Raw genomic sequence first — 18,700 nt, 5'->3', positions numbered from 1 at the left:
TGCTTTCAGTGCAAAGTGAATCGCTGGCAACTCCAACAAATTGCTGAGGAGGTAAGCCTATGCCGGAGATCCCGGTCCTCTAATCTCCACCCCTCCCAGATGACTTCCCCAACCTAGCAACAACACATCTGGCACAATCCTTAGCCCTATATGGTGTAGACAGATTGGGGTCTGTCACCAGTCAACTGCGGTTTAGGAGTCACCACTGCAGAGCTTTCGCAATCTCCTTCGACATCTAGATGGAGTCAGATAGGTTGTCTTGCTGTTGAGTTTGCTGAAACTTCAGATCCTTCTGCAGATACTGCACATGCCACCTGGTGTGGTCCACCAGCAGGATGCAGAATGCCAAGAGGCTGGAAAGCCTCTGAGCCAGTCTCACTGAGACCTAGGTCAACGGTTGAAACATTTGGATCCTAGCCCGAATGACCTGGACTCGTTGAGGTGGCGGAATGGCTTGAAAAGCACTGTATCCATGTCTCCAATGAAGAGAAGCTATTGTGAAGGAGTCAGGTGCGACTTCAACACGTTGATGAAAATGCCTAATGGTGTCAACAGGCTGACCATCATCTGGAAGTGGCTTACGACCATTTGATGTGAGCCCCCCTTTAGTAGCCAGTCATCAAAGTATGGGAAGAATGGTATTGCTGACATCCACAGATGGGCTGCGACCACCACCATCACCTTTGTGAACACTGAAATGCACTTGTAAGGCCAAAGTGGAGCATAGCGAACTTAAAGTGTTAGTGGCCTACCTGAAACCACCATATAAAAACAAAACCTTATTCCTCAATAAGGCAACCGGCACTCCGTGAATGTGCAAAATCAGGTTTAATGTGACCAAACAGGAACGCGTTTCGGCGTCTCCGCCTTTCTCAACCTGTGGGGCCGCCATTTTTGCCCCATTTATATACAAGTGATTTTCTTAAAGCAACATAGTGACAAAAAATAATGATAATACTGATTAAAGTGCATATAATGTCCATCATACCACCTTTTGAGAAAATATATATATATACACAACTTTAAATAACATCATATATCACATTTTTTCATCTGTATGAAACCGATCCTCGAATAAAAAATATGTAAAAAAAATATAATTATCATTCTTGTCGTCAGTAATACAAATTAAGAAAATTGAATTGAAAAAATTACTTGAATAAATTAATCATTAATCTACAAGAAACAAAACTGAACTAAATTACCATGCAAAAATCTGAACTAAATTACCATGAAAAATCTTAAGATCTGTTAGAAACTCATATGAAAACTGCAACAACATTACACGGATATACCCATACTCTCCAACCTATTGAATGATGTGATATCGTCTAGCTGTTATACATCTATTTTCACAAGAGTGAGAAAAAATATATTTATTTATGGAAAGGTAAATCTCTGGAGGAATGACTATAGGACATCTAATGTAGGTATGAGTGAGAGTTCTGACACAGATTTTGAAGAATCATCAAGAACAAGGTCACATACCACATTACAAGAAGAGTTTGATTTTTTAAGGAAGGCTCGGAGAACAAATCACAGACCCTGGAGAGGAGGAACCCGAACAAGAGGAAGAGGCAAAGGCAGAAAAGACGAGGGGGTAAAAGAAATCCACAGCGACGAGGGAAGCAAGATGACTCTAAGCAACAAACGGTATTAATAGATGGCAAAACTGTGGTCCATTTGTCAGACATTCAATTAGATCAGGAGGACAAAGTCAATTTATCGTTAGGCCTCTCGTACTGCCAACCCAGTGATTTTGATTACGTGCAAAGTCGTATAGATTTGTTTTTATTTATACGCAAATTAAAATTGCTAAAAATTAATCTAGCCAAAAGTAAAAGGACAGCAACGCAAGGGGAGTGTACAGAAGGAACCAGCAGCAATATAGAGAGTCTAACCAGTCACAATTTAATAATTGAGGATGTTTCATTAATGAGAGAACTTTGGGAACTGGAAGACAGTGCAATGGGAGAAATTAATGAAGAGCAGATCATTGGGTGATTAGAGTCAGAAGGAGTTTGTCTAGACAAAGAAGGAGCATCAGGCCTCAAACCCAAGTCAAAAACCGTTCCATCACCCAGTGGAGACATGATTGATCAATTTTCAGAAACTTTCATTAAAGAATTAAAAATCTTGAGAGCCCGATCGTTGAGTACATTCAAAAACAAAAAGTGAGGATATTATAAAACATTAGATAAACTTTCCAATAATTCAGACATCGTAGTAAGAGGCTCCGACAAAGGAGGAAATATAGTGATTTGGTCAACAAAACAATACATTGATGAAGCGTATAAACAATTAAATGACAGTAAATGTTACAAAAGAATTGATTCAGAGAATGTTGAGAACATCAAAAGACAATTTGATTTGGAACTGATACAATGGCGTGATAGAGGTCTCATCAGTCAACAAGAATATAGTTTTCTGAAAGTAGACATTCCCAAATTACCTGTCTTTTATTTGATACCAAAGATCCACAAAGACTTACACAAACCCCCTGGGAGACCTATAGTGTCCATTAAAGGAAGTTTGTTTGAAACAGTATCACAGTACATAGACACTTTTTTGCAACCACTAGTCAGAAATGTATATTCGTATTTGCAAGACAGTGGTGATTTTTTGAGGAGGATCTTTGATGTTGGCTGGGAAAGTGAATTTTTGTTGATGACTCTTGATGTAACAGCATTGTATACTAGTATTCCACATGAAATTAGGAATCCAGGCGGTAGAGTATTTTCTGAAAACGAGATCCATTAGTTTTTACCATCATAGTAAAATGCTGAGTCAGATGATACGATGGTGTTTACAACATAACATGTTCTTCTTTAATAATGAGATATTTGAACAGGTATGCGGTACATCGATGGGAAAATGCTTTGCTCCAAGTTATGCTAACTTATTCATGGGATGGTGGGAAGAACAGATACTAAATAACTTCCCGTTAGACAAATGGAATGACAATATCCTCTTGTGGCTCAGATACATTGATGATATTTTTATAATTTGGAAAGGTGATCGTGGCACTGCTAGCAATTTTATCAAAGAAATAAACATAAACAATTGCAATCTGAGATTTACTGGTAAAATTGACAAGCATGAGATTGAATTTCTAGATATCAGAGTATTTATTGAAAACAATAAAACTGAGACAACATTGTTTAGGAAAGTTACAGCAGGGAATAGCATCCTACATGCCAAAAGCTATCATCCACAACCTTTGAAGAACAACATTCCTTTTGGAGAATTTTTGAGAGCCAAGAGGATTTGCAGCAAAGAGAATGATTATCTTAAGGTGCAAGACAACATGATTGATAGATTAAAACAGAGAGGATACTCCAGTGAGATATTACAACACAGTGCAGCTAGAGTTAAATCCCGCTCTAGAGATCAGTTGTTATTCACTTCGGAGCAAAGGAGTAACGGTGTAAATAAGAAAAGTGACACCCATAAAGATACCGCCAACGTTAGATATATAACTACCTTTAATACTGCACATGAATCCATAAGAAAGATTCTACAGAAACATTGGCACATGTTAAAAAGTGATCCTGTGATAGGCACAAACTTGAAAAAGAGGCCTACAATAACATATAGAAAAGGGACGTCCATGAGAAATGTACTTGTGAAGAGTGATGTGCGACAAGGGAAAACTTCTCAAAGTAGTTGGCTTAAATCGCAAAATGGATTCTTTAAATGTGCCAAATGTAAAGCATGCAAAAATGGTGAAAACATTAAAAGCATCAGGCAAGGAGACAGAACCATTCACACTATAAAAAGCAGATATGACTGCAGGAGTGAATACGTCATCTACATTCTAAAATGTTGCTGTCCCAAGATATATGTTGGCAGCACTAAACTACAAGAACATAAAAGAATACTCCAACATTTCAGGGCTATAGCCAACAAAGACGATTCTTATCCCGTTGCCAGACATGTACATGAGTTTCATGCAGGACGAATAGAAAGCATCAAATATAGCGTAATTGACAGGATAATAAAAGATGTCCGAGGAGGCGATAGGGAGAAAAACTTGAGAAAGTTAGAATCCAGGTATATATTAACACTAGATTCTAGAGAACCAGTGGGGTTGAATTCCAGTGAAGAATTATATATACATTTGAGTTAATACTTGTTGGTTCCTATCACTGCGAATTCACTTTCACATGTTGACATATTTCTCCCTGTTGGTATAGTCATTCCTCCAGAGATTTACCTTTCCATAAATAAATATATTTTTTCTCACTCTTGTGAAAATAGATGTATAACAGCTAGACGATATCACATCATTCAATAGGTTGGAGAGTATGGGTATATCCGTGTAATGTTGTTGCAGTTTTCATATGTTTCTAACAGATCTTAAGATTTTTTCATGGTAATTTAGTTCAGATTTTTGCATGGTAATTTAGTTCAGTTTTGTTTCTTGTAGATTAATGATTAATTTATTCAAGTAATTTTTTCAATTCAATTTTCTTAATTTGTATTACTGACGACAAGAATGATAATTATATTTTTTTTACATATTTTTTATTCGAGGATCGGTTTCATACAGATGAAAAAATGTGATATATGATGTATTATTTAAAGTTGTGTATATTTATATTTTCTCAAAAGGTGGTATGATGGACATTATATGCACTTTATTCAGTATTATCATTATTTTTTGTCACTATGTTGCTTTAAGAAAATCACTTGTATATAAATGGGGCAAAAATGGCGGCCCCACAGGTTGAGGAAGGCGGAGACGCCGAAACGCGTTCCTGTTTGGTCACATTAAACCTGATTTTGCACATTCACGAAGTGCCGGTTGCCTTATTGAGGAATAAGGTTTTGTTTTCATGTTAGACGCGGTGGCGCGCGTCATATCCAGGCACCATTGGCGGTCAGGAGCGGCAAGGGAATTGCCGAACTTAAGTGCTGATATATATATATATATATATATATATATCTCACAAATATGTACAAGAGTATTTCTGGATCTCTCCGTTAGTGGGAAATATATATACAAAGGGTTTTCCAAACCTACTCTGGTGGGGGGAGGATATGCACACAAGGATTTCTAGATCTAATGAGCTAAACGTTATTCACAGGTAAAACAAAAATAAACATTTAACAAACAAGTGCATGAAGAGACACAATCTTTGGAAAAAGTGCAATTGTTAGTTCACAACAGCCTGCAATTTGGCAACAAAATAGCGAGTCTTACTTTGGCATCGAACAACAAATTTTGCAAATCAACAATTTCTTCATGTATAAATTCAACACTGACACCAACACTAGATTCAACATTTAAGACAAAAGTAGTCACATTGGTCTAACAGCATCATAATATCAAAACATCACCATTTCAACTGGCAGGGGAGATGCTGATTAGGCCCTCAAAAATCAGTGGAATGGCCCTTCCGCACTACCTTGCTCAGGTGACCAAGAAAGCTCTGTGCTGCGTGAAGCTAGGGGAGCCTGGTAATCTTTTCGATACCAGCTTGGTGAAAAAGATTGTAACAATTTATATGGAGAAAGAAAGAACTTACTTCAGTGACCATATACCCTTCTTGGCAAAATAGCTATGCCTAATGTCCAGGATCTCAAGTGCTCTAATACCGTAATGTCTGAAATCCCCCATGTCACACCCAGAGGTTCCTGTGTGCCATTTATGTCACACCCAGCAGTCCAAGAAAAGCACACCTCTCACTTCTTTCAAATTCCACCAGTGTTAAGAAACTGGTGGCACTGCAAAAACCAGGATAGCCTAATAAGATCATGATGTGGGCCTTATATCACACCTAGAGCCTATGCGTACCGACTGCAACATGCCAAGCAGAACAAGCGAAGGCACTTCTTAAAACAGAGAGCTGTCCCTATATCGCACTGAGTGCGTACCATCTGTGTCACTCCCAGTGGTCCAAGTAGCCAGCAACCGAAAAACCCTGTATTACACCCAGGGGTCAAGCAAACTGGCTGTATTACGCCCAGTGGTCCAAGCGATCACCCTTCCCAGCTCTGACTTCTGCGGATTATGATTTTTCCTAGTTTGCCACACGCAAAATGCTAAGGCTCTGATGTAGTCACTTACCCTTGTGACGGGGGCTTCAGGTCAGACCTCCACCTCACGGATTCAGCAGAACTTTCAATCAATTGTGGCATCTGCTCACCTTTCTTGTTTGCGTAAATGTGAATCCGTCTGGGCGGGTTCTCCTTCCTTTGGTCGCAGTTGAGTTCAAAGAACTAATCAACTCCTGGTTGGCGTGCCAAAATGTTGCTTGAATGAGATTTTACCTTAAAAAACAAAAGACAAGAGGTGCTTGGCAAAATAGGAAACGGTACGTTTAATTAAACATTACGGCCGAGAGAGCAGGTAAAGTACCGGGGTATGAGGTCTGTCTCTCAGAGCACAGTGAAATGACACACGTTTTCTACATTTCTCTGACAGCAATTAACACATAAAACATTATTTTTCTGGTGAAATATGGGAAAAGTTGTATATAAAATTTCCAGATGGGGAATGTAGGTGGACCACAACCTGGCGCAAACAGTGTGGACCATCGAGCACGTGTCCAGATGTGCAGCGTGAGGGGCATGTGGAGGCTGTGTGTGCTGTGTCCTGATTGGCTAAGTGTATCTAACTACATATGGCATCTAACTTTATGGTGTTTTGGGAATGCATGGTTCCTCTGGCCATTTCTGCTTTATTGGGAGCAATCTCCGGGGATGATTGTAGTGTTGCTGCGTAAGCTTGTGTGTTTGGCTGTCAGCTAAGTGTTACCCCGCCTGTGACCTGTCAGGCATTTACCTTCAGGCCTGGGCCACAGAGCCTGCTTGACCAAGTACCTATATGCTGGGGTTGACAGAGAGTTCATGGCAGAAAAATCCAACAGGGGTGATGAGACTTTGTTTGTGTATACAAATGTATCCTTTGTGTATAAAGGTGTCTCATTGGCATGAGCATTGATTGATCTGATATTAACACCTTGAACATGTCCACTCTGATTCCCAAGGAATTTTTCACTTTTGCATGCCCATGGTGTCACAAAGAAAATATACTAAAATGCATTTTCAAATATTTAATGAAAATATTGTATCCTTGTAAATACAACATGAGCTGCAATTATTAAACAGATGAGACACATCATTGTTAGAATGCTGAAAAAAACAATTTAACCATGCTAATTGTTCCTAAAATTACTCCTATTTGTCACTAGTACCTATATACCAGAGAGACCATAGTGGGAGTACCTTCTGCCAGACTGGTTGGAATGATCTAACTCCATATCTTGGCATTAGGTGTCAAGAAGCCGGCCTTAGTGTATTAGCAAATACACTAGTCTAAGTGTGAAGCCAGCACATTTCTCTTGCCCTCTCAGAATGAAGGTCATGTCCAGCAGGGTTACATCTCAGTCACAGTTCACAGTAGTTCTGTGATGACTTTAACAGGAAGTGCCTGCTGCTGAGTTCAGGATTAACTCTGTTTATATAATAAAACACCATTCTTATTGTGCTGTGCTAGAGGTGCATTACAGCCTCTTTGGTTAGTCTGGAGATAAAGAGTCAATTCCAATAAGCACAAAACAAGTAGAACAAGGGCACTGTGTTCTAAATGTGTGACCCCAGAACCAATTGTGAAGATTACAGGGTGACAATGCCTACCAAGAATAAATGCATCTATGACACATCCTTGTGTTAGTGGAAAGTATGTGTAAACCACCATTTAGAAGATAAAAGAAAAACGACAATGGAGGCTAAATGTAACCTCTACAATACCCTCCCCTTGGCCGGATGAGAAGCCTTATATAAAAATAGGCAAGAACAAGGAATGTATTTAAATGCGTTGCATTTCATATAACAACTGACTAACATAAGCAGACACATATAGCCATTAAAAACAACAAAGTAAAAAATCATGCAAGCTTTTAAAAAATGAAGAAAAGAATTTCAAAGGCAAATAAGGCAATTAAAAAGTCTAGGAGGCATCGGAATTAAAAGACAGTAGCCCAGAGTTCCAGCGTGTTAGTCACTCCCAGGAAAGCACTTGCATCCACAGACAACAAATCAAACTGCAAATAAGGCATAAGTCGAGTACAAACTAGAAAGAGCACCAGAGACAGCAAAATACAAGTAGCACTCTCTGAAACCATACAGACAGAAAGGACAGAGACCAGATCTCATTCAGTTCTGATAACAAGGACACTCCAAAATACTGTATCATATGTTCATGACACTGAAGGACGTGTGGCAGTCCCATCACCATGTGGCCCCCTTTGTGGGTCATCCATTGCAGAGCAACAAAAATAGGACCAAAATTGCAACTAGGAGCAACACCACAACTGGAATGCCTCCAGAAACGCTCAAAAACAAGGAATGAAAAAAAATGGAATAACTCCAAGTATATGCTGGAATGTAGAAACAAGTCCAGACCTACTCACCTTAAAAAAGTGTGCCACTCCTGCTGTGTAAGAAGCATTAATAATACAGTGTACAAGCTCACCAAAATGCTAAGGCAACTGGGTGTGTAAAAGTGATTGTACCTCAGACGAGGAATGGGCTACTTAGAATTCAAATGTTTCTAGGGCAAATGGTAATGCCACATCTTTTTCAAAAATAAGACTTTTAGTCTGCTTAGTTTATCAAAGGTGATCTGAGAAACAGGGACCTTCGGCCACAAAGGAACTAGCCCATTTAAATGTGTGGGAGGATACAAGATAACGATACAACAAGTCAAAGCCATTGGAAACAGTGACTACATAAGGGACACCACCTTTCATTCCATAGCAACTTTTGTCATTTAAAATTAAGTAGCTTCCATTAGAAACCAACAAAAATTCAGACTTTGTCAATAGTATGGGCACACCCTTCAAATAACACGCTGGATTAGCCATGGACGCACTACAAAGTCCATGTGTTATCTCTTTACAGAAGGAGTGACCCAAGAGGTTCCACACTTATGTAGACTAATAAAAATCTATTTGTTCTTGTGCATACATCTGTATTCAGAAGGGAGAAATCAAGTGTTGTGTAAAAAATGTGCATGTATCTGTTGAGCCTACAAACCAGAATATACTCCAGAACCCACACCTGGCATTTAGTAAAGTGTGCCCCCAAGCAAATCACTTGCCCTTTCCCTGTTTTAGAACTCATGTAGGAATCTGGGGCACGTGTCAACTTGTTGCCTGAGCTTGTGGTATCCTCATGACTCAGAATGGTTGTGGCCAGGTGACTCAGACTGGGTGTGGCCAGGTGCAGCAGGTACTTAAAGCCACATCAGTCTTGAGGAGATTGTTGTCTGTCAGAGGTCTACAGATGCAGAGTGGGATTCTCTGCTCCTCCACACTGTTTCCTGGATCATCTATTCTATAGCCCAGCAACGCGGATCCTGATCCTAGAAAAGAAGAGATCAAGAAAATTAGCATTATAAAAGGCGGTAATGCGCTGGATGCGCTTGAAAGGCTTCCTACCAGTTACCTTTGATAGTTGATTGCCGGATGTTTAGACGGGCTGCGCGCACTAGAATGGAATGTTATCAGTGTTCTTGGTTACTTGAATACTTGATGTCTTCTGAATAATAACGCTCATTGTTGTTAGCTTGCAATGACAGTACAGATCTGAGTGCTTATTGGACAATTGATATTTTAACAATGTACTATGAACATGTTTGTTATAGTTGAGTTTTAAGTAGCATTTTTGTGATACCAATCATTGCCTATGATAAAGAACACTTTAGGTATGTCTTCCAGCGGGGCCACAATGACTTGGGAACAAGGTTGGAATACATGTAGATTGTATAGAAGGCTAAACATTGTATCTGGTTGCGGGTTCTATACTGCTTCCTGAAGATCCTGAGAGAGAGGGGAGAGCCATCAAAAGTGAGAAAGGGACCCTGAGAGATTGTGGGAACTGGTGAAGAGTAGTTTTAGTATATCGGTTACATGAAATGTGTTGTTTGACTAAGGCCCTCATTATAACCCTGGCGGTCGGTGACCGCCAGCCTTTCCATGGTGGTGTCTACCACCATGGACAGGCTGGAGGTCCCGGCGGTTGTAATTGCAAGCAGTGCTGCCCTGGGGATTTCGACTCCCCTTACCGCCAGCCTGTCCATGGCGGTAGACACTGCAATTGAAAGGCTGGCGGTAAGGGGACTCGGGGTGCCTCTGGGGGCCCCTGCACTTGGCATGGGCAGTGCAGGGACCCCCAGACATAGCCCCATTGCGCATTTCACTGCCCGTATTTCGGCAGTGAAATGCGCGACGGGTGCTACTGGACATCAGCATTGCCACTGGCTCTATTACGAGCCGCCAGCAATGTTGATGAGACTTTTCTGTTGGGCCAGTGGAAAAGTCGAAATAGGGAGCCAGTAATACCGTCAGCATTCACCGAAGACTGCCGAGGTTGTAATGAGGCCCTAAATGTTTAATTCATCATAGGAGATATCTGCTCTTCGTAGACCAAAGCTAGCCATTGTTATCATACCAAGTGATGTCACTATTTCTCTCTCATATCCATTCCCTTTTCCCCAGAATGTTCCTGTGCCGATCATGTACAAGTAAGTGGGAGGCACACAACGTCTAGGTGGAGTTGGGAACAAGCAACTTGGGTCAGCATTGTGTTTCCGTGGGACGCTGAAATGGAGGGAGAAATTAAACTGTGATTAAGCCAAAGAGCAGATAGAGTTTCGGTAACAGAAAAAAGTAATTTTTCTAAACATTCAATATTAAGCATAGTGCACACTGCTTCTTTTCTAGTCATCAATGTTTGCATACATGTCAAATTATAAGGCACAGATAACTGAATTTTATTTAAATTCCACTGCACTCGATTTGATTTCAAAACTTGCAACATCCAACTTAATTGCAAAATCGATCTCAACTGACCAACTTGAAGCATAGAAATTTTATTTTGTATGCTATTAAATGCAGATGAAACAATATTATTAAATTAATAAATACGGGTTGACAAAGTATTTGTGCCATTATCGACAACAGCCAAAGCCTTTTCCAAATTTTCCTTTTCGATTTGTCTTAATCATTCAGCAGCTCCTTGTTGAGAAATTTTCCAAATTTCACTATAAGAGGCATATAGAAAACATTTAGAATGAGACAATCTGGGAGCTAACAAAAAAATCTTATAAATCCATATCATCTCAAGGAGAGATAAGTGGTTTTCGACTGCTGACAATGTGTAATGTTTCAGCCATTGCTGGCATAAATACCTAGGCTACAGGCAGTATCCACCCGAGTGTTGCACCTGAATATACCAAGGATCTAGCCTGCTTGCTTTAAACCCCATGGAAGAGTTTAAAAAACAGGAATTGCAGCCAGTGGTATCAACAGGCCAAAGTAACCACCCATCTGAACCAGATATTGAAGAATTGAATGTTCCATTCTGCACCATTTAATTACTCTCTTTTTCCATGAAATTAATGTACTGTTAAAACAGAGGGAATGCTAGGTGTATTCTAATTTTTAGCACTGGCCGAAGATAGCAAGGCTGTTGTACTGTCTTATTTGAAAAGATCTTTAGCTCAGGGATCAGACAAGCCCTAAATAAAGCATCAGTGCCCTGTACCTGCAGTGCTGTGTACCCCAGACAGATGTAAGTTCAATATTGTCCTTCCAGTACCCATAACCCTTACCGCCTAACTGTGAAATAAACGAGTCAGAATTGATCCATTTAGTTTGTGTGAGCATATTTTTCTTTGGTGGGGAGGGGCAAGTTTATAATAATATGAAACCGGGACTATAGGGACCCCAACAGGAAAATATGTGAGCTTCTCTAAATATGTTTAGAACTTCCTAGAGGTGGTGTCACACAGTGTTCCCACTGTGTACTATTAAAAACAGCATGTGGAGTACTCGCTCTGTGTAAATAGTGATGTGCGTAGTGATAGCAGTGAAATCCTCATTTTCAATTACTGAGTTCTAATTCAGAGAGCACATTGGAAACAGTCACAACATCATACTTATCTTTAATGGAAGCTGGGGTAATACCGTCATCCATAGCAATTTTAAACACAAACGGAATTTGCAGTTTCTGTGTAGGACCCAAAATGTCATATGAGACTTTATCCTAAACAATACCACCATGGACAGGAAACACAATAATGTTCACAAGGAACAAGTCTTAGCAGACGTTATGTAAAGATAATGTGGCATAAGCACCTCAGCTACCAGTTCTGGAGTACAGCGATCTGAGAGATTCAACAGCCAAAAGAAAACTATTAAAAATACAATCCAGAGCAGGCGATAAAATAGTGAAAGAAAAATCCGACAGTAGGAACATGGAGGAATCAGGTACTTCTGTTTCAGACAAAAGACCACCCAAGGAGGTATGAAAAGAATTAAAAAATTTAAAGAAAAATCATCAATGCTGACAAAGTAACCAGAGGATGTCTGAGTTAAAACAGGGACCCCATTCGGCAAAGGAGAGCAGCTAATTACCTCCAAAGGTGGTTGATAGTATATAACTTCATTGATAGGAGCAGGAGTAGAAAACAGCAGATTCACATTAGAAACACATCCTGTGTTGAAAAGTGGTGAAAAGTTCAGCATCTGAAGTCCCCAGTCGGGTAGAAGAAGGACTACTTAGCGCATGTAGAGTAATTTCATACAGGGTAGGAAGAGGAGACAAGGAACTATCCAGAAACCCTGAACAGATGGAGACCTGGCCACATAATACAACTTGATCAAATCAATGGAAGCTTGTTGTTTCTGTTTACAACCAGCAAGCAGTGGCACAATCACAGTTTGGGTACCTTGAACAGCAAGGACAGGCACTGGTGCACAATCGGAAGGGCCAAACTATTTTTTGTCTGCAATCTTCTCTTGGACTAGATCCCCAACTTTAGGAATCCAGTCAGAAGCTGCTGGTTGCTCCTTCAACTTCTTCAATGACAGAACGTTTAGAAGTTAAATTTGAGTGCTCATCTCAGACATCTTGTAATTCCTGTAACACACTGAAACGTTCATTGATGAAAAAGGGCACATCTACCAACATTGTGCCAGAGGCATCAAGATCTGGAACATACATTTGGACCCCAAATAGTACTTCATAGGGAGTCCGACCACCCACCAAGCATCTAGGCAGATTGTTCAACACTCTCTGGACTCCATACAGGTGATGGACTCTACTACGACCTGAACCTAAAAACCTATCTGTTAAGGACTGCTTTAAGTCACAGTTCATCTGTTCCACTATCACATTTCCCTCAGGATGATAAGGGCTGGAATAATGTACAGCAACACGCAGGGTGTCCATAGTATACCGGTAAGCCTAAGAAGCGAAAGCCGATCCATGGTCCAAGTGTAATGCTGCCACTGGATATGTGTGTAGGAGGCGGCCCTGGCTTATAGTGGGTACCTTGTGGTACTTACACTTTGTGCCAGGTCCAGTTATCCCTTATTAGTACAATAGAGGTGTTTCTAGCAGCTTAGGCTGTTAGAGGTAGCTATGGCAAAGCAGCTTAGGCTGAACTAGGAGACATGCAAAGCTCCTACTATACCACTTATATCATATAGCACAATATCACAAGAAAACACAATACACAGTGTTACTAAAAATAAAGGTACTTTATTTTAGTGACAATATGCCAAAAGTATCTCAGAGGATACCCTCACTTAGGAGGTAAGTAATATACACACATTTTATGTACACAAACCCAAAACAGGTAAGTAACAGTAAGGAAAGTAGTGCAAACAATGCAGAATCACAATAGGATGCAATAGGTAGACATAGGTCTAGGGGCAACACAAACCACATACTCCAAAAGTGGAATGCGAAGCACGAATGGACCCCAGACCTATGGGAGGTTGTAGAGGGTCGCTGGGACTGTGAGAAAACAGTAAGGGTGTCCAAAATACCCCACCACAAGACCCTGAAAAGTAGGAGTAAAGGTACCCTACTAACCTAGAAAGACAGAATAGTTGTGATAGGGGATTCTGCAAGAACCACAAGCACCAGCAAAACACTGAAGACGGATTCCTGGACCTGAGGACCTGTAAAGGAAGGGGACCAAGTCCAAGAGTCACGAAAGTGTCCGGGGGGGGGGTAGGATTCCACTAAACCCCGGATGAAGGTGCAAACGGGCTGCCTCCGGGTGGAAGAAGCCGACGATTCTGCAACAATGAAAAGGGCTAGGAACTTCTCCTTTGGATAGAAGATGTCCCACGGTGGACTGGAGGTTGCAGAAGTGTTTCCAGGCAGAAATACCACAAACAAGCCTTGCTAGCTGCAAGAGTCGCAGTTGAGGATTTTGGGTGCTACGGGGTCCAGGAAGGACCAGGATGTCGTCCCTTAGAGGAGGAGACAGAGGGGGCGTTCAGCAACTCAGAGAGCCCCCGCAGAAGCAGGCAGCACCCGCAGAAGTACCGGCACAGGCACTTAGAAGAGCTGAGGACTCAGAGTCACAAAGGAGGGTCCCACGACATTGGAATTCAACTCAGCGAGTTGGGCAATGCAGGATGGAGTGCCGGGGACCCAGGCTAGGCTGTGCACAAAGGAATCCTTGAAAAAGTGCACAGAAGCCGGAGCAGCTGCAGATCACGCAGTACACAGGTTGGCTGTCTGGTGTGGGGAGGCAAGGACTTACCTCCACCAAATTTGGACAAAAGGGCCACTGGAATGTGGGAGACACTTGGACCCAGATCCTGTGTTCCAGGGTCCACGCTCGTCAGCATGAGAGGGGACCCAGAGGACCGGTGATGCAGAAGTTTGGTGCCTGCATTGGCAGGGGGGAAGATTCCGTCGACCCACAGGAGATTTCTTCTTGGCTTCCAGTGCACGCTGAAGGCAGACAGCCCTCAGTGCATGCACCACCAGGAAAAAGTCAAGAAAGCTGGCAGGATGAGGCGCTACAATGTTGCTGGTAGTCTTCTTGCTACTTTGTTATGATTTTGCAGGCATCCTGGTGCAGTCAGCGGTCGATCCTTGGCAGAAGTCGAAGAGGGAAGTGCAGAGGAACTCTGGTGAGCTCTTGCATTTGTTATCTGAGGAATAGCCCAGAGGAGAGACTCTAAATAGCCAGAAAAGGAGGTTTGGCTACTGAGAAAGGAGGCTTGGCTACTGAAAGAGGTAAGCACCTATCAGGAGGGGTCTCTGATGTCACCTGCTGGCACTGGCCACTCAGAGCTGTCCATTGTGTCCCCAGCCCTTCACACCTGTTTCCAAAGGGAGAGGGTGTAACACCCTCTCTCAGAGGAAATCCTTTGTTCTGCCTTCCTGGGACTGGGCTGCCCAGGCCCCAGGGGGGCAGAAACCTGTCTGAGGGGTTGGCAGCAGCAGCAGCTGCAGTGGAAACTCCGGAAAGGCAGTTTGGCAGTACCCGGGTTCTGTGCTAGAGACCCGGGGATGCATGGAATTGTCCATGATCCTAGACATGTTACATGGCCATGTTCGGAGTTTCCATTGTGACGCTACACATAGGTAGTGACCTATATGTAGTGCACGCGTGTAATGGTGTCCCCGCACTCACAAAGTTCAGGTAATTTGCCCTAAACAATGTGGGGGCACCTTGGCTAGTGCCAGGGTACCCACACACTAAGTAACTTGGCACCTAACCTTCACCAAGTGAGGGTTAGACATATAGGTGACTTATAAGTTACTTATGTGCAGTGATAATGGCTGTGAAATAACGTGGACGTTATTTCACTCAGGCTGCAGTGGCAGTCCTGTGTAAGAATTGTCTGAGCTCCCTATGGGTGGCAAAAGAAATGCTGCTGCCCATAGGGATCTCCTGGAACCTTAATACCCTAGGTACTTAGGTACCATATACAAGGGAATTATAAGGGTGTTCCAGTGTGCCAATGAGAATTGGTCAAATTAGTCACTAGCCTGTAGTGACAATTTTAAAAGTAGAGAGAGCATAAACACTGAGGTTCTGGTTAGTCAGTTTGTCAGTGTGTTTTTACTGTCTCACTGGGATCCTGCTAGCCAGGACCCCAGTGTTCATAGTTTGAAACCTATTTATCAGTGTGTTTTGCCTGTCTCACCGGGATCCTGATAGTCAGGACCCCAGTGCTCATAGTTTGTGGTCTATATGTGTTGTCAGTATGCTTGACTGTGCCACTGGAGTTCTGCTACCAGAACTCCAATGCTTATGTTCTCTTTGTGTACCAAACGTGTCACTATAGTTTAGTGACTCCATATCCCAATTCTGATTGGGACACTGGGCCCCCCCTTATAAGTCCCTAGTCTATGGTACCTAGGTACCCAGGGCATTGGGGTTCCAGGAGATTCTTATGGGCTGCAGTATTTCTTTTGCCACCCATAAGGAGCTCATACAAACCTCCCTTCAGGCCTGCCACTGCAGCCTGAGTGAAATAGTGCACACATTATTTCACAGCCATTTTTCACTGCACCAGGTAACTTATAAGTCACCTATATGTCTAACCTTCATTTACTGAAGGCTAGGTGCAAAGTTACTGTTTGTGATGGCACCCTTGCACTAGCAAATGTGCCCCCACGTTTTCCAGGGCCAATTCCCCGGACTTTGAGAGATCTGGAACATATCTGGACACTATTATAAGCGTGCACTACATATATGTCAATGCGTATATGTAGCTTCACAATGGTAACTCCGAATATGGCCTGTGAGCTGTCTAAGATTGTGGAATTGAACCCCACCTTTGGAAATGCGTTGAAGGGCACATATGGTGCCATCCTTGCATAAGCCAGTCTACACCGGTTCAGAGAACCCCAGTCCCTGCTCTGGTGCAAAACTGGACAAAGGAAAGAGGAGTGACCTCTCCCCTGTCCATCACCACCCCATGGGTGGTGCCCATAGCTCTTCCAGTATGTCCCTGGCGTTAGCCATCTTGGATTCCAAGGTGTGGGGACACTCTGGAGGCCTCTGAGTGGCCAGTGCCAGCAGGTAACATCAGAGACCCCTCCTGATAGGTGCAGACCTTGGTAGGTAGCCAATCCCCCTCTCAGGGCTATTTAGGGTCTCTCCTCTGGGTAGTTCCTCTGATTCAGCTTGCAAGACTCTTACATGAATCCTCAGCTTCAGCTTCAATGGTGTGCATGTCTTCATCCTGCACCAGAAGAATCAAAGGAATCTCCTGTGGAGTGACGGACTCACTTCCCTGCTTCTGCAGGCACCCTTCTGCGCCGACGACCGGTACTCTAGGACTCCTCTCCTGACGATGAGCGTGCTCTCCGGAACACAAGTGGTGGACCGACGTGACCCAGGCTGTCTAGAGGTAGCTGTAGCAGAGCAGCTTAGGCTAAACCAGGAGACATGCAAAGCTCCTGCAACACCACTATAGTTACACTGTACTTATACACAATAAAAGACAATACTCAGTGTTACCAAAAATAAAGGTACTTTATTTTAGTGACACAAGCCCAGAAATATCTTAGAGGCAATACTCCTTCTGGAGATAAGTATTATTCACAATATATACACTAGTAACCAAAATCAGGGAGTGCAAACAGTAGAAAATACAATAGGTTGCAATGGGCTTAGGGGCAACACAAACCATATACGAAGAAAGTGGAATGTGAATCACAAGTTCCTCCCTGGGCAAGTGTAGCGTGTAGAGGGACGCTAGGAGTGTAAGAAAACACCAAAGGTAAGTAATGTACCCCACCCCAGAGCCCAGGAAAGTAGGAGTCAAGTACTGCAAGTTTCCTCAGGACACACTAGAAGCTGCGATAAGAGATTTTGGAAGAACCAAGCAAGTCTGTAATCAACAACCAGTGGATTCCTGGACCCGAAGACCTGTGGAGAGAGGAGACCAAGTTCAGAAGTTTAAGAAGATTTCAGGAAGGACAGGAGCCTCTGCCAACCTGGAAGAAGGTGCAACAGTGGATTCTCCGGTTGGAAGAAAAGTACGGAAATGCACCAAAGAAGATAGCTGTGGGTTCCTGCTTGGTGCAAGAGAAGTCCCACGGCGAGTTGTTGGATGCAGGCTGTTTACATTGCTGGATTCTGCCAACAAGCCTTCATTCACACAAGTACGAGGTTTGCGTCAGAGGAGCTGCCTGGACCCACGGTGGACCTGGGGGTCTCAACTCGGCTGAGGAGACAGAGGGGGCTATCAGCACTTCATAGAGCACTCACAGGACCAGGCAGCACCCAGTCCCAGAACACAAGGACAAAGAAGATGCAAAGAGCTGTCATCGTAGCACTACACTGGAGGATCCCACGCTGCCGGAGAACACCTCAGAGAGCTGTGCATCACAGGATAGAGTGCTGGGGACCTGGCCTAAGCTGTGCACTAAGAACTTTTGGAAGAAGTGCACAGAAGCCCAAGGAGCTGCAGAAGACGCGGTGCATTGGGGTACTGTTGCAACATGGGGAGGCAAGCTCTCACCTCCATCAAATTTGGACAGCTGGACCTTTGGACAGTTTGGGTCACTTCCGTCCACCACCTGTGTTCTATGGATCATGCTCGTCGACAGGAGAGGAGTCCCAGAGTACCTGTTGTCATCGAAGAGAGGTGCCTACTGAAGCAGGGAAGTGACTCTGTCACTCCATGGGAGATTCCTTTGGTTTTTCTGTGCAGGGTGAAGACAAGCAGTCCTCTGAGGGTGCACACCTTGGAAACTGTTGCAATTGCTGGCTGGAGCCGAAGTTGCAGGTCACCGGAGTCTTCCTGAATACTTTGTTGAAGTTACAGCGGTTCCTGGAGCAGTCTGCAGTTGATCCGACAGCCAGAAGGTGAAGCTGGGGATGCAGAGTGGACCTGGAGGAATCTTGCAAACCGAATCT

The sequence above is a fragment of the Pleurodeles waltl genome, chromosome 8 (assembly GCF_031143425.1).
Source record: "Pleurodeles waltl isolate 20211129_DDA chromosome 8, aPleWal1.hap1.20221129, whole genome shotgun sequence".
NCBI lineage: Eukaryota > Metazoa > Chordata > Amphibia > Caudata > Salamandridae > Pleurodeles > Pleurodeles waltl.
The sequence above is the reverse complement of the archived record's forward strand: the minus strand, read 5'-3'. Positions refer to the sequence as shown.